The sequence below is a fragment of the Clarias gariepinus genome, chromosome 18 (genome assembly GCF_024256425.1).
Source record: "Clarias gariepinus isolate MV-2021 ecotype Netherlands chromosome 18, CGAR_prim_01v2, whole genome shotgun sequence".
NCBI lineage: Eukaryota > Metazoa > Chordata > Actinopteri > Siluriformes > Clariidae > Clarias > Clarias gariepinus.
The window spans coordinates 30,162,501-30,177,510 of NC_071117.1; the positions used below are offsets into that span (position 1 = coordinate 30,162,501).

General features: G+C 43.4%; 1 protein-coding gene across 1 annotated transcript in view; it reads right to left on the minus strand.

The window, feature by feature from the left end:
* The window catches only part of trim2b (tripartite motif containing 2b), a 16,479-nt gene extending 13,056 nt beyond the window's left edge, over window positions 1-3,423 (minus strand). The window contains exon 1 of the mRNA XM_053477669.1: window positions 3,210-3,423. The gene's annotated coding sequence lies outside the window, so the exon portion shown is untranslated. The remainder of the gene's footprint in view (window positions 1-3,209) is intronic.
* Window positions 3,424-15,010: the final 11,587 nt, after the last annotated feature.

Consider the following 15,010-nt stretch of genomic DNA (forward strand, 5'->3'; position numbering starts at 1 on the left):
CAGAAATAAAATAATCAAAATCCTCAAACAGGTGTGAAATCAGCAACCTCGTTATTCAGCGCAGGTGTTTCAGTTTCATTAGAATTCAGGAGATTGTGTATTTTTATCCAAACTTTCATCTGTAGAAGTCCGCGTTCTGTTACTGTTTGCTTCTGAATCTGTGAAAGTGAAGGATGAGACACTGTTTGAGAATTATACATGCAGTGGAGTGCAGTTCTGTGTTCCGAGACGCTTTTCTACTCACAGTGGTTGAACAAACGGTTCCACGAGTTCCCTGAGCGTTCCTGTGGTTCTCATGTTTCCAATCACTGGATGCTTTCGTGTGTGAAAATCTCAGGAGATCAGGAGTGTCCGGGCTCCAACAAGCAGAAGATCTCACAGGGTTCCTCTCGTCTCAGCCAAGGACAGGAATCTACAGATGAACCCGAACACGAGCTCCAGATGATTCAGCTCATTTAGCTCCAGGTTTGATTCGTGTGTTTTGCTGCCTAATGAGAGTCTGCGTGATTGACACGTCGGCCAGCCGCATTCTCCTTACACACACTGAACTTCACTTACAATCAATAGCTTTATTTGTTGCAGAAGAAGTGCTGAATCTGAAAGCAGCATTTAGTTTCCAGTTGGCTTTAGAGTTAGATGTTTCCTTTTCTTTCATGGAGACAACAGAGGACAAAAAGATGAAGAAGAGATGAGAGGTGATGTCGCTCAGCTGTGAGGTGGATTTAGAAGTAATGATAACGATCCCCCGGGATTGGGGACGGGCAGAGGGGGGTGCGGAGCACTTCACATGATCTCCTCACGTGAGCAGATGGAGCATTAGCACTGTAGCATGCATGCTAGTCAAGTAGTCCAATATCATCACGGGTGAGAGTGTGTGCAGCCGATACATCACACAGCTGGAGCTCATCAGACAGTGTTTTATACTACAGCAGGAGGAGTGTGCACTACAGCAGGAGGAGTGTGCCCTACAGCAGGAGGAGTGTGCACTACAGCAGGAGGAGTGTGCACTACAGCAGGAGGAGTGTACCCTACAGCAGGAGGAGTGTGCCCTACAGCAGGAGGAGTGTGCCCTACAGCAGGAGGAGTGTGCACTACAGCAGGAGGAGTGTGCCCTACAGCAGGAGGAGTGTGCACTACAGCAGGAGGAGTGTGCACTACAGCAGGAGGAGTGTGCACTACAGCAGGAGGAGTGTGCTCTACAGCAGGAGGAGTGTACCCTACAGCAGGAGGAGTGTGCCCTACAGCAGGAGGAGTGTGCACTACAGCAGGAGGAGTGTGCCCTACAGCAGGAGGAGTGTGCACTACAGCTGGAGGAGTGTGCTCTACAGCAAAAGGAGTGTACCCTACAGCAGGAGGACTGTGCCCTACAGCAGGAGGAGTGTGCCGTACAGCAGGAGGAGTGTGCCGTACAGCAGGAGTAGTGTGCCTTACAGCAGGAGGAGTGTGCCCTACAGCAGGAGGAGTGTGCACTACAGCAGGAGGAGTGTGCCCTACAGCAGGAGGAGTGTGCACTACAGCAGGAGGAGTGTGCACTACAGCAGGAGGAGTGTGCACTACAGCAGGAGGAGTGTGCACTACAGCAGGAGGAGTGTGCACTACAGCAGGAGGAGTGTGCACTACAGCAGAAGGAGTGTGCTCTACAGCAGAAGGAGTGTACCCTACAGCAGGAGGAGTGTGCCGTACAGCAGGAGGAGTGTGCACTACAGCAGGAGGAGTGTGCCCTACAGCAGGAGGAGTGTGCCCTACAGCAGGAGGAGTGTGCCCTACAGCTGGAGGAGTGTGCTCTACAGCAAAAGGAGTGTACCCTACAGCAGGAGGAGTGTGCCGTACAGCAGGAGGAGTGTGCCGTACAGCAGGAGGAGTGTGCCTTACAGCAGGAGGAGTGTGCCCTACAGCAGGAGGAGTGTGCACTACAGCAGGAGGAGTGTGCCCTACAGCAGGAGGAGTGTGCACTACAGCAGGAGGAGTGTGCTCTACAGCAGGAGGAGTGTACCCTACAGCAGGAGGAGTGTGCCCTACAGCAGGAGGAGTGTGCACTACAGCAGGAGGAGTGTGCACTACAGCAGGAGGAGTGTGCACTACAGCAGGAGGAGTGTGCACTACAGCAGGAGGAGTGTGCTCTACAGCAGGAGGAGTGTACCCTACAGCAGGAGGAGTGTGCCCTACAGCAGGAGGAGTGTGCCCTACAGCAGGAGGAGTGTGCACTACAGCAGGAGGAGTGTGCTCTACAGCAAAAGGAGTGTACCCTACAGCAGGAGGACTGTGCCCTACAGCAGGAGGACTGTGCCGTACAGCAGGAGGAGTGTGCCGTACAGCAGGAGGAGTGTGCCCTACAGCAGGAGGAGTGTGCCCTACAGCAGGAGGAGTGTGCCCTACAGCAGGAGGAGTGTGCACTACAGCAGGAGGAGTGTGCACTACAGCAGGAGGAGTGTGCACTACAGCAGGAGGAGTGTGCCCTACAGCAGAAGAAGTGTGCACTACAGCTGGAGGAGTGTGCACTACAGCAGGAGGAGTGTGCACTACAGCAGGAGGAGTGTGCACTACAGCAGGAGGAGTGTGCCCTACAGCAGGGGAGTGAACTTGCTTTAAGATGAATAATGTTTCTGCAGGAGCAGACTGTGTGAATCAGCACACATGCAGGTCTTCACTAAACGTCACTCCGAAACTGTGACATAAAAATTTAGGCCCAGGATGTTTGTGTGTCGTCCGGGACCCGAAAACGAGAACGGATGAGGTGTGTAGGTGTGTGTGTGTGTGTGCGTGTGCGTGTGTGTGTGTGTGTGTGAGTGCTGTTGTATAGCTGGGTTCATATTTATATTCAACAGATTTGCTGTAAAGCTGAATATCGTCTCCATGTGAGGAAGCTGATGCTGAACGCCTGCTGCTCCTCAGGAACGTGATGTGGACAGACGACATGTTAGTGTGTGTGTGTGTGTGTGTGTGTGTGTGTGTGTGTAAATCCCTGCCATAAAGCGTTCTGCATGAATAGTTTCTGCTTGAGTGCATGTGTGAGCATCATCTCCATCTTCTCGGCTCCTCTGCCCGTCCCTCACCCCCACGCTACAGCCGCTGCTGCTTGCGCAACACAGACTCTCTCCATCTCTCCATCTCTCGCTCTTATTTCCTACAGATTTATCTGTGTGTGTGTGTGTGTGTGTGTGTGTGTGTGTGTGTGTGTGTGTGTGTGAAGGAGGGAGAGAGATCCTTACCTTTTCTCCATTGCTTCAGGGATGTAGATGATGCAGAGGCTCACTGCTTTATCCCTCATACAGACTCCCATTTCCCTAATACTCAGGGTGGAGGCCTGTTTCTCCCCTCTCTCTCTCGCTCTCTCTCTCTTTCTCTCTCCCACACACACATACACACATGCGCACACACACACGCACGCACACACACACACTCACACAGTCTCTCTTTCTCTCTCTCCTTCCCCCACCCCTCCTTATGCACTACAGTGACACAAGCACATCATGCACTGAACGACATCACCAGGCCGGCAGTGGGCGGAGCCTGCCTCCAGGCTACAGCTAAACAGCCAATCAAAGCACAGAGAATCCGGACCCTTTGCTTCTGCTTCCAGTGAGTGTGTTGTTCTCTCTGTCTAGCTTGATCTCCTCCACTGCTCTCTCTCTCTCTCTCTCTCTCTCTCTCCACACTGCTTTTTCATATATAATCAGAAAAATACAGTGTTGTGAAAAAGTATTTGCCCCTTGATGAGATCATCAAACTAATTTTTATATTATATAAAGACAACCTGAGTTAATAAACATAATCCAGTTTAGAATTTACTGTAACTAACCACATTTTTTTGGAAAAAAAAATGGCACTTGCCACACCCAGACTTGATCACTGTCAGATCTGGTGAAGAAAGAAAAGAAATTCAAGAGCGAAACAAAGTGATTGACATGTATCAGTGGAAAATGTTACAAAATCATTATTACTAAGGCTTTGGGACTCCAGTGAACCACGGTGAGAAACATTGGAGACACACATGGAGAAAACCTGGAACAGAGGTGAACCTTCACAGGAGTGGCCGGACATCCTGAGTGGCCTCATCCAGGAGCTCATAGAAGAACCAGAAGAACATCTAAAGACCTGCAGGCGTCACTCGCCTCAGTTAAAGTCAGAGTTCATGACTCAACAATAAGCAAGAGACTGGGGGACAAAAATGGTGTCCATGGGAGTCCACAAAGGCTTGTCTCATATTAACCAAAAAACATCTCAATTATCACAGAGACTTTTGGACAAATATTCTGTGGACTGATGAGACAAAATTAAACTTTTTGGAAGGTGAGTCCCCCATTACATCTGATGTAAAACTAACACAGTATCATAAAAAAAGAACATCATAGAAACAGTCACACATGGTAGTGTGATGGTCTCGAGCTTCGCAGCTTCAGGATCTGGACGACTTGCTGTTATTGGTGGAACCATGAACTCTGAGCTCTACCAGAAAATCCTGAAGAAGAACGTCCACTCAATGAAACTTAGCTTAACTTAATGACTGGCTCAGAAAAAAAAATCTAAATTAAGGTATTGGAGTGGCCTAGTCAAAGTCTGAACTTATATCGGATTAAGTCCATAAGTCATGGCATGACTTTATACAGGTTAAATCCTCCAGTGTAGCTGAATTAAAACTATTCTAAAGGAAGAGCGGGACAAAATTCCTCCACAGGATGTGAAAGACTCATGGCCAGTTATCACAAACACTGGATTGCAGTTGTTGCAGCCAAGCGTGGCACAAGCAGGTCTGGGGGCAATTACTTTTTCACATGGGGCCAGGCAGATTAACACAGCTTTTTACTTTAATGCTGCAATTTAATTTAATTAAATTCTTAATTTAAAAAACTGCATTTACTCAGGTTATCTTTTATTATATATACATTATTTTTTATTTATATCTAAAATTTTATATATAAAAAAATCGTGAAGGGGCAAGCAGGTGTAGCGCAGGGTGAACAGAACCTGGGGAAGATTTTAGAGATGATGTAAAAAACTAAACCTAATAAACTGTCGTTAATATGGTTAATATTAGAGAGACTCAGCTGAGGTTAAAAGCTGAAGCCGTCTGTGCAGAGCCAGGGCTGGGGTCGGGACAGGCTGGTACCATCACTGCCCTCTAGCTCTGTGTGTTATGAGCAGTGAACAAAGCACAAAGCACACACACACACACACACACACACAGTGTACAGGCATGTTATTCCACAAGTTCTGACGCGTATCTTTCTCACGACTCGGACGTCCATGAATTCTTTGTCTCTTCGTTTATTTTTTAACCTCAAACGTTCAACACTTCTTACAGTTTTCTTGCATGAATCCACTATGGTTACAACAACTTATTTGCTGTATCTTATTACGGTTTTTGATTACGGTCAAAAGCTTGTGTTCTCCTCAACTTCCGTATCTTAACAACTTCTACCGTTCGTAAGAATCATGCAAATACGCAATTATGGAATGACGTCACAGAACTTACGATTATCATAAATGAATGCTTAATTAATAAACTTTAAATAAACACAACAACAGAATCCTAAAAATAAAATATGGCTCCTACATTTCCAGCCCCTAATTAACAGGCAGGGAGACTGACAATTACATTTTATTTTATTTTATTTTTTTAACGATAGAGCCATGTAGTTTTACCATACACATTAATCATCACTTTAAACATTCTAAATGTATACTATGTGCCTTAAAGTGTTCATATCTTTGCGTAACAAAGAAAAAGTCATAACTAGTTGTGATATAATTAACAGTCCATTTCACATATGAGGCACAGCTTATCGATGGGTCTTTCCAGGGTGCTGGTTTTGGTTTTGACCAGCACACGTCTCACAAGTCCTTTTTTATCAGGGAACACTTTTGTGATCCGTCCGATGACCCATGAATTTCTCGGAGAAGGCTCATTAATTATTAGAACTACATCTCCAATCGAGAGTTCTTTTCTCACTTGAGGCCATTTTTGGCGCTCCTGAGGGAAGGGCAAGTATTCACGCACCCATCGTTTCCAGAATAGGTCGGCAAGGTACTGAATTTGCTTCCACTTGCGACGTGCGTAAGTGTCCTCCTTTTTGAAAAGTCCAGGAGGCAGGTTTGGCTGTCTTTTCATCAGCAGCAGGTGGTTAGGTGTCAGGGGCTCCAGGTCTGTGGGATCATCTGTAGCGGTGGTGAGGGGACGATCATTCATTATAGCTTCCACCTCACACAGGAATGTGTGCAAGCTCTCATCGTTTAGGTTTTGTTCTTTAAGTACAGATCTCAGGATTTTTTTAACTGATCTTATCTGCCGTTCCCATATTCCACCGAAGTGAGACCCAGCAGGAGAATTAAATATCCATTGTATCCCCTTTTGCATGAGGACGCCTTCAATTTTGGACTGATTCCACTGTTGGATAGCTTTACGCAATTCAGTCTCAGCGCCTATAAAGTTTGTTCCATTATCACTTCTCATAACTGACACCTGGCCTCTTCTGCACATGAAGCGTCGAATAGCATTTAAGCAGGAGTCTGTATCTAATGGCTAGGGGTAGCTCAGTGGTTAAGGCTACAGTTCGGAAGATCCCAGGTTCAAACCCCACAACCACCAAGTTGCCACTGTTGGGCCCTTGAGCGCGGCCCTTAACCCTCAACTGCTCAGATGTTTAATGAGATAAAAATGTAAGTCGCTCTGGATAAGAGCGTCTGCCAAATGCCTAAATGTAAATGTAAATGTAATGGCTGCGCGACTTCAATGTGCACGGCTCTTGTTGTCAGACAAGTAAACAATACGCCATATCTTTTAACATTACTTCTACCTCGTTTGACCTCGAAGGGTCCAAAATAGTCTACCCCTACGTTAGTGAACGATGGGTGATCTGGTGTTATTCTGTCACGTGGCAGTTCTGACATCTTTTGTTCACCTGTTTTTGCTCTGATCTTTCTACATGTCTCACAACTGGACAGAAACGTTCTCACAAGGGAGTTAGCAGTCGTAATCCAGTGTTTCTGCCGCAATTTTGAAAGTATATAATTCCTTCCACAATGTCCGACCTTTTCATTAATGTCTCTTAAGATTAAAGTTGTAATGTGTGAGTCTTTGGGTATGATGACTGGGTGTTTTACATGCTCGGGCATTGCAGACCTACCAAGACGTCGTTCGACTCTCAGCACTCCATCCTGCAGCACTGGGTCTAGTTTGGAGAGACAACTGTTCCTTTTTACAGATGCATCGCCCTTTTGCAACATGGAAATTTCTCCTTTGAATTTTTGGTTTTGAAAGAACTTGATGACTTCATTTTCTGCTCTTGTTAAGTCCTGAATTGTCAGAGACTTGTGGGTTTCTGTCATTGGGTCATCTAAACGTCTTTTAACCTTTTTTGTTCTTTGTTTAAACATGTCCTTGATATGAAGAATCCAGGCAACGGATCTTTTCTACTTGTACCAGTCAGAGTGATAATTGATCAGTTTGCTCATGGCCTCTGTGCTCTCTGTAGTACTCACGAGATTCACTGAAGCTGAATGTTTGATCTCGTTATCGAGACAGGTCATGAATGTTCTCAGGCCAGCTACACTCTGGTTCTTTGAGAAAAGAGGGACCATGGATCCAATTGACATTTTTTCACATGTGGGTTTTTCTTTGCACAACTGCTGCATTAAGATCTTAGCTGGCAGTATGAGTGGTGCAAGGAAACCCAAGTGGTCATAAATTGAACTAGTAATTGACAAGATTCCTTTTCTAGTCACAGGCTGCTCTTTTAAACTAATCTTAAACTTGAACGTGTCTGAATTGATGCACCACAACACCCCTAGAGCTCTCTCGACAGGAAGTGCATCTTTACTCAAATCCAAGTCTCTTATGTCTTTGAATCTTTCACTCTCAGGAATAGAAGTCAGTAAGGCACGACTATTACTTGCCCACTTGGTGAGGTGGAACCCTCCACTTGCACAAAGGTTGGTGAGATTGTTATATAACGCAACTGCTTGATCATGGCTCGAGACGGACTTTGAACAGTCGTCTACATAAAAGTTTCTAAGTACTGTGTTGACTGCCTCAGCAGATGCATTGCTGCGGTTTTCTTCTGCTGTTTTCCTAAGGGCGAAGTTAGCAACACTTGGAGATGATTTTGCACCAAACAGATGAACAACCATCTTACCAGCAATGCTCTACGGCTTAGAGACAGTGGCACTGAAGAAAAGACAGGAGACAGAGTTGGAGGTAGCAGAGCTGAAGATGTTGAGGTTCTCTTTGGGAGTGACAAGGATGGATACGATCAAGAATGAGTTTATCAGAGGGACAACCCACGTTAGATGTTTTAGAGATAAAGTCAGAGAGGCCAGATTGAGGTGGTTTGGACATGTTCAGAGGAGAGATTGTGAATATATCGGTAGAAGGATGCTGAGGTTGGAACTGCCAGGCAGGAGGTCTAGAGAAAGACCAAAAAGGAGATTTATGGATGCAGTGAGAGAGGACATGAAGTAAGTTAGTGTGAGAGAAGAGGAGGCAGAGGATAGGGTTAGATGGAGGCAAAAGCAAGCATAAAGAGAAACTTCACAGAATGTGAATTGGAGGTGCTCCTATCGGAGGTAGACCGGAGAAAAACTGTGTTATTCTTATTAATTCTTATTTCCGGAATTAATAACAAAATCTTGAGATGGAATAATATCTTTAAATACATCACTCACCAAGAAGCCACCCATCGCGCACCCTGCCACCCTGGAGCCTCATCCCAACCATGCTGTTTGTGAGGATGAATGAATCATGGGTTGTCCCAGGCCACCTTGGCACAATATTTGTTAGGCGCACTTAAGCATCACATATTATTTGCACATTTATTAATTGGAAATGTTTCTGATTCACGTATGCAAATTCGTCTTCAGATGGCGCCTTTATAGCAGTGTGGGTGCAGTCGATCGCTCCGATTACATTAGGAAAACCGTCGATCGCTGCAAATTGTGCTTTAATGTTTGGCTGGTCAACTGCATGGTATGGAAACCTTATATATGCTACCTGCTAGACATGCGGATGATCCCGTCCCATACAGCTGGCATTGCACAGCTCAAAGACGACTGGCTTAACCCCGAGCAGTGTGCCAGTTCCCTTTGGAAAGAACCAGTTGCCAGGAAGCCAAGCATTGTCAGCACCTGTAAGGGAACGGGTAATGTGTGGCTCCTCGCTGTCTCTCTTTCCAAATTTGGACCCAACTCAGCACAGAGCTCCAAGAGGATAGCTCTTGAAAATCTGAAACGGCTAATAAGCCCGTCATCATCGTGGGCCAGAAAATCACTGTGATCCCTAAAAACGTGTCCCTTCTGATTCAGCCATTGACAATGTCCTCTAATAAGGCCAACACTGCCATTGCCATAGACTAAGGGTTGTATATATTAGCATATGCTTTTATATGTTCTAAATCACATAATTGGTAGAAAAATATTGTGTCAATTAACCCATTTTATCAATTATAAATTAATAGCAATGTTTTTCACATGTGTTGGTGCGATACTTTGTAGTGTGCAATTTAACATACTGTAATTGCCTCTAGGAGTCGCCAACAGAAATAAAACAAACACAGACAAGAAATACACGTACGCCAGACATGAAGTTGGCGTGGAAGAACGCACATTCTCACGTTAATTTCACTGTTAGTAAATCTGACCGTGAGTGTGAAAACTGGCGTAAGCAAAGTTTTTGTGCGTACGCAGCGTTGATACATGAGGCCCCAGGTCTCCAAAGAGTGGGTTTGATATATTCGATACCATTTTTTAGATCTAAATGGAGAACTGTCTGGTGTAATACCAGTGAAATATGGGGTCCCACAAGGGTCAGTTTTAGGACCTCTGCTGTTCTCAATATACATGCTTCCCCTGGGTAACATCATTAGAAGACATGGGATTAGTTTCCATTGTTATGCTGATGATACCCAATTATATATCTCAACAAAACCAGACGAACTACCTAAATTGTCTAGATTAACCGAGTGTGTCCAGGACATAAAAGATTGGATGACCAATAACTTTCTTTTACTAAACTCAGATAAGACAGAGATATTACTCATCGGCCCAAAAACCAGCACACAACAGCTGTCACAATTCAGCCTGTGTTTAGAAGGATGTACTGTTACTACTAGCTCAACAGTAAAAGACCTGGGCGTAATATTAGACAGTAACTTGTCCTTTGAAAATCATATTTCCAATATCACAAAAACAGCCTTTTTCCATCTTAGAAATATCACCAAACTTAGGAGCATCTTATCCGTATCTGATGCAGAAAAGCTAGTTCATGCATTCATGACCTCCAGACTGGACTATTGTAATGCATTAGTAGGTGGTTGTCCTGCATCCTCAATAAACAAGCTTCAGGTAATCCAAAATGCAGTCGCCAGGGTTCTCACTAGATCCAGAAAATATGATCATATAACCCCAATATTATCATTCCTGCACTGGCTACCTGTTCAGTTTAGAATTAATTACAAAATAGTATTACTTACATACAAGGCTTTAAATGGTTTAGCTCCCACATACCTAACCAGTCTTCTGAAACGCTATAATCCACCACGCTACTTAAGATCACAAAACTCTGGACTTCTGGTAATTCCCAGAATTTCAATATCTACAAAAGGGGGTAGGGCTTTTTCATATTTAGCTCCAAAGCTTTGGAATAGCCTTCCAGACAGTGTTCGGGGAGCAGACATGGTTTTCCAGTTTAAAAGTAGACTCAAGACGCATCTCTTTAATCTGGCATACACGTAACTCATCCCATAACTTCATACTTTAGTACATCTATCCTGAATGGCAACTACGCTAATTCTCTCCATCTGTTCTGTACTTTTCTACCCATCCCGAGGCATCTGGAGATTGTACCAGCTTCAGTAGACAAAGGCCAACCCTGTGAGGATCCTGAGGCATCCAGAGAAGGACCAGCTCCAGCTGAATTCTGCTTTATGATGGTTGGAGCTACACATCCTGCTCCTGTGCTCCCAGTGATCCAGACCCCATCTGCCCTCTGCACCTACTGACTCATCCCTATGCTGAACTGGACTTCATGTTAATTTAAAGAACTTCTGTTATATTGAACTTTCAGCTGCACAACACACATGGTGTTATATCATCTCTATCTGTTATCACCCAGATGAGGATGGGTTCCCTGTTGAGTCTGGTTCCTCTCAAGGTTTCTTCCTATTACCATCTCAGGGAGTTTTTCCTTGCCACTGTCGCCGTCGCCTTTGGCTTGCTCATCAAAGACATTTCATTCAGTCATCTCGTTATTATCTAGACACATTTTTCTCACACATACACAATTTATTATTATTATTATTATTATTATTATTATTTTATATATAAACAGTACATATATATATATATTTTTTTTTTTACGAATTTCTTTCATCTTTGTGAAGCTGCTTTGAGACAATGACCATTGTTAAAAGCGCTATATAAATAAAATTGAATTGAATTGAATATTACTTTTGCTTGTCGATCAACAAATTCCACTAATTGCACAAACTTGGCTCTTTTCTAACGGTGCTCCTCGTATTCGTATGCATGGATCCTCCATCTTTCACGCAATTTGTAGGGCAGTTTTGAGATAATAATCCTCATGTTGGTAGAATTATCTAACTCATCCATGCATTCAATGTCTTTCTTAACATTGCGGCAAGTTACCAGAAACAGGGAGAAAGCGCTTAACGACTTCCCATCCTCTGACTTTATTTCAGGCCATTTGAATGCCTTTTGCATCAGCGCTGTTGAAGCTCATTTCCAAACCTGTCGTGTAACAGTTTCATCGCTTCTGCATAACCACAATGATCTGGCATATGCTGGCAGCTCTTCACAAGATCTCTTGGCTCTCCTCTAGTGTACTGCCCAAGGAAGTATAACTTATCAGCATCACTATCAGCTCTCAATTCAACAACATGTTCAAACGCCTTCATAAAAGACCTGAACTCAAGCGGGTCTCTATGAAACAAAGAAACATCGCGCTGAGGTAAAGAAAATTGCCTTTGACTATTCGCAAGCATTTCTGTGATATCTGTCTGACGTGGCATCACTCTTTGAAGCTCTACTGTATCGATATTATGGAGTAAATATTCATTGTCTTGGGTAAACCGTTCCTTCAAAGTACTTGTCTTCTTAGGTCTGACACTTACGGGCACACTTCAATGGGCTGCCTCACCACGTGATGACATTCTGCCATATTTTGATGGCACGCTGTACCTGTCATGTTCATTACGTTCTGATTTGGTAACATATGCACCACTCGATTCGATGATCACACTGCAGGATGTTGTCGTTCTTCACAATCCTGATACACCTTTAATTTAGCATTGGACATTGCAAGCACCGTTTCGATTTTCAGCTTTTCCATTTTAGCCCTTAAATGTGCTCCCTTAGTTTTTAATTGTGCCTTTAGCTGTGCTTCCTTAGTTTTAATTGTGTCCTTAATTGTGCTTCCTCCATTTCTAACGCCTGCCGTTCTTCTAGGGTTGCTGCTTTAACCAACAAAGCTGCTCTGTTAGCTTCTTCTTTAAGACGAGCTGAGGATGCTGCAGATGTGGAGGTCCTTTTGGATACTGCCGTAGCTACACTCCCAGACTTATTAGATGCGAGTGTCTTAGGCGCCACCATTGACACGCTGTTCAATGGTGAAACTTCACCGTTGAATGTTTGAGACTACTTAGTTTGAGTGTGTGAGGGCGCTCGTCGACAAAGGTCTCGAAGAGTAGCTTCACGAAATGATAAACACCAGAAAGAAACACTTTTGAAAGAAAGATACGCGTCAGAACTTGTGGAAGCTGACTTTACATGTTATTCCACAAGTTCTGACGCGTATCTTTCTTTCGATTTACTCACGACTCAGACGTCCATGAATTCTTTGTCTCTTCGTTTATTTTTTAACCTCAAACGTTCAACACTTCTTACAGTTTTCTTGCATAAACCCATTATGATTACAACAACTTATTTGCTGTATCTTATTACGTTTTTTGATTACGGTCAAAAGCTTGTGTTCTCCTCAACTTCCGTATCTTAACAACTTCTACCGTTCGTAAGAATAAAGCAAATACGCAATTATGGAATGACGTCACAGAACAACTTACGATTATCATGAATGAATGCTTAATTAATAAACTTTAAATAAACACAACCACAGAATCCTAAAAATGAAATATGGCTCCTACACACAGCATGACCCAAAGTCCATGAAAACAACAAGAAATATTATATAGTCGCAAAAAAGCAATGATCGGCCCAAGCAGCTGTGCCATTGCCATCCAGGTACTGTACACCACACAACCACATTCTTGGGAACCAAGGTGTTATGACTTGAATCTTTTTCAACATAGGTGACACCCTCTCTTATGATCTCAAGTTCCTTCTCTTCTGCTAGAGTAATTTATTTTCGTCCAGGCTGACAGTTACCACAACGACACCTACCACACTTGGGGTCGCAGGCTGCCCTGATACTGTTCCACTTCCACCACTCAGGAAAATCCTGGTTACTTGCCAGTGAGCTTTTTGTTATGCTACATGACGTTTCCCTCTTTGGATTATCTTAGGGATATTTGGAGCTTCAGCCTTTTCAAAGATTTCCTCATACTTGACTGCAGCTGCCCTCATGGACCGAGCAAAATGCGTCTCAGGCTCATGTGCTGTCAAATCCACCCCCTCAAACAGATCTGGGTCTGCTCCAGCAACAGTCTTCCCCATCAGTGGCTGATACGGAGTTCAATCTTCATCCTTTTCAATTCTTTGAGGTCTGCGTCTGGAAGGAATTTTTAAAGTTGTTCTGGAGTTACACTTCTGTGGACTTGCTGGAAGTGAAACCCAGCCTTGTAATCATCATTCGTTTCAAAATCCTTCCTTTTTAAGCTCTGACAAATTTCGTGTTTCTCTGTTAAGAAAGTTAGCTTGTTTGGTGAAGCTCCTTTTTGCAGAAGTTTCCTCCCATTTCAATTGCGCGACTGTTTTTCCAAAGGTTTCTTCTGCCATTTCGCTTGGATATTATCCACTTTTTCTCTGGACTTTACTGATCTGCTGATCACTGTCCACACTGCTACACTAGGTTATCAACTGTTTAGTTATCTGTGAATTGGCACATCATCTTCTGCTTCAAACTCTAAAAAAAAAAAAAAGCCATTAGCCAACTACAGGGGACATGAGGAACAACTCTGGAATCACTTTTTACCTTTTGTGTCTGACAGCTTTGCAGGTCACACAACAATCGTTCAAAGTAGATTCAACTAAGTGATCAATAACCATCAGTGTCCCTGAGATGACTGCAATCTCCAACACACAGGTTTTACACACAGACATATATATATTATAATTTTCATCATTATGATAAATGTATTGTTTTTCTTGCCGGTCTAATTAGCAAATATCTATAAAGATCCAGTTGACCAACACAACATGATGTTTGGTTAAAACAACTGATAAGAAACTGATACAGTAACCAAACTGGGCTGTTTATTTCTTTTCCAGTTATTTGTTGTTTGTTTTATATGATCTGCTACAGATCTTTTTTAATCCTTTGCTGTGTGTGTGTACAGGCCCGGCTCGGTCCACCACTGCGTACGGGATTAAACTCATGCAGGATGACTTCTAAATATGCATGAGGTCCATAAAGGGTGTGCTGAATGTTGAATTAAGAATTTACACCACAAGATGGCAGCATGTCCTAAACTGAATAAATATAATTTTCCAGGAAAAAGAATTTAGGATTTTTTAGATTTGATTTCTGTGTGAATTTGCAAATTACCAGTAATACAGGAGAGAAAATCATCTACACACGAGTGAGACTCCTACAGCAGTGTGTGTTAGATGGAGTGTGTTATAGACACCTGGTGTCAAGGTGTTCACTGGACCGTACAGGTGCGCAAATAATTTAGTTCATTAATGAAATAGATTATTATATATTGTTATATGATATAACAGTGTGCAGTGTTCTGTAGTTTAATCTTAGATTGATCTTACATCACATTCATTAGACATGTTTACATTTATTCCACTAAAACTGTTTTCTTACTTCTTAAATGTG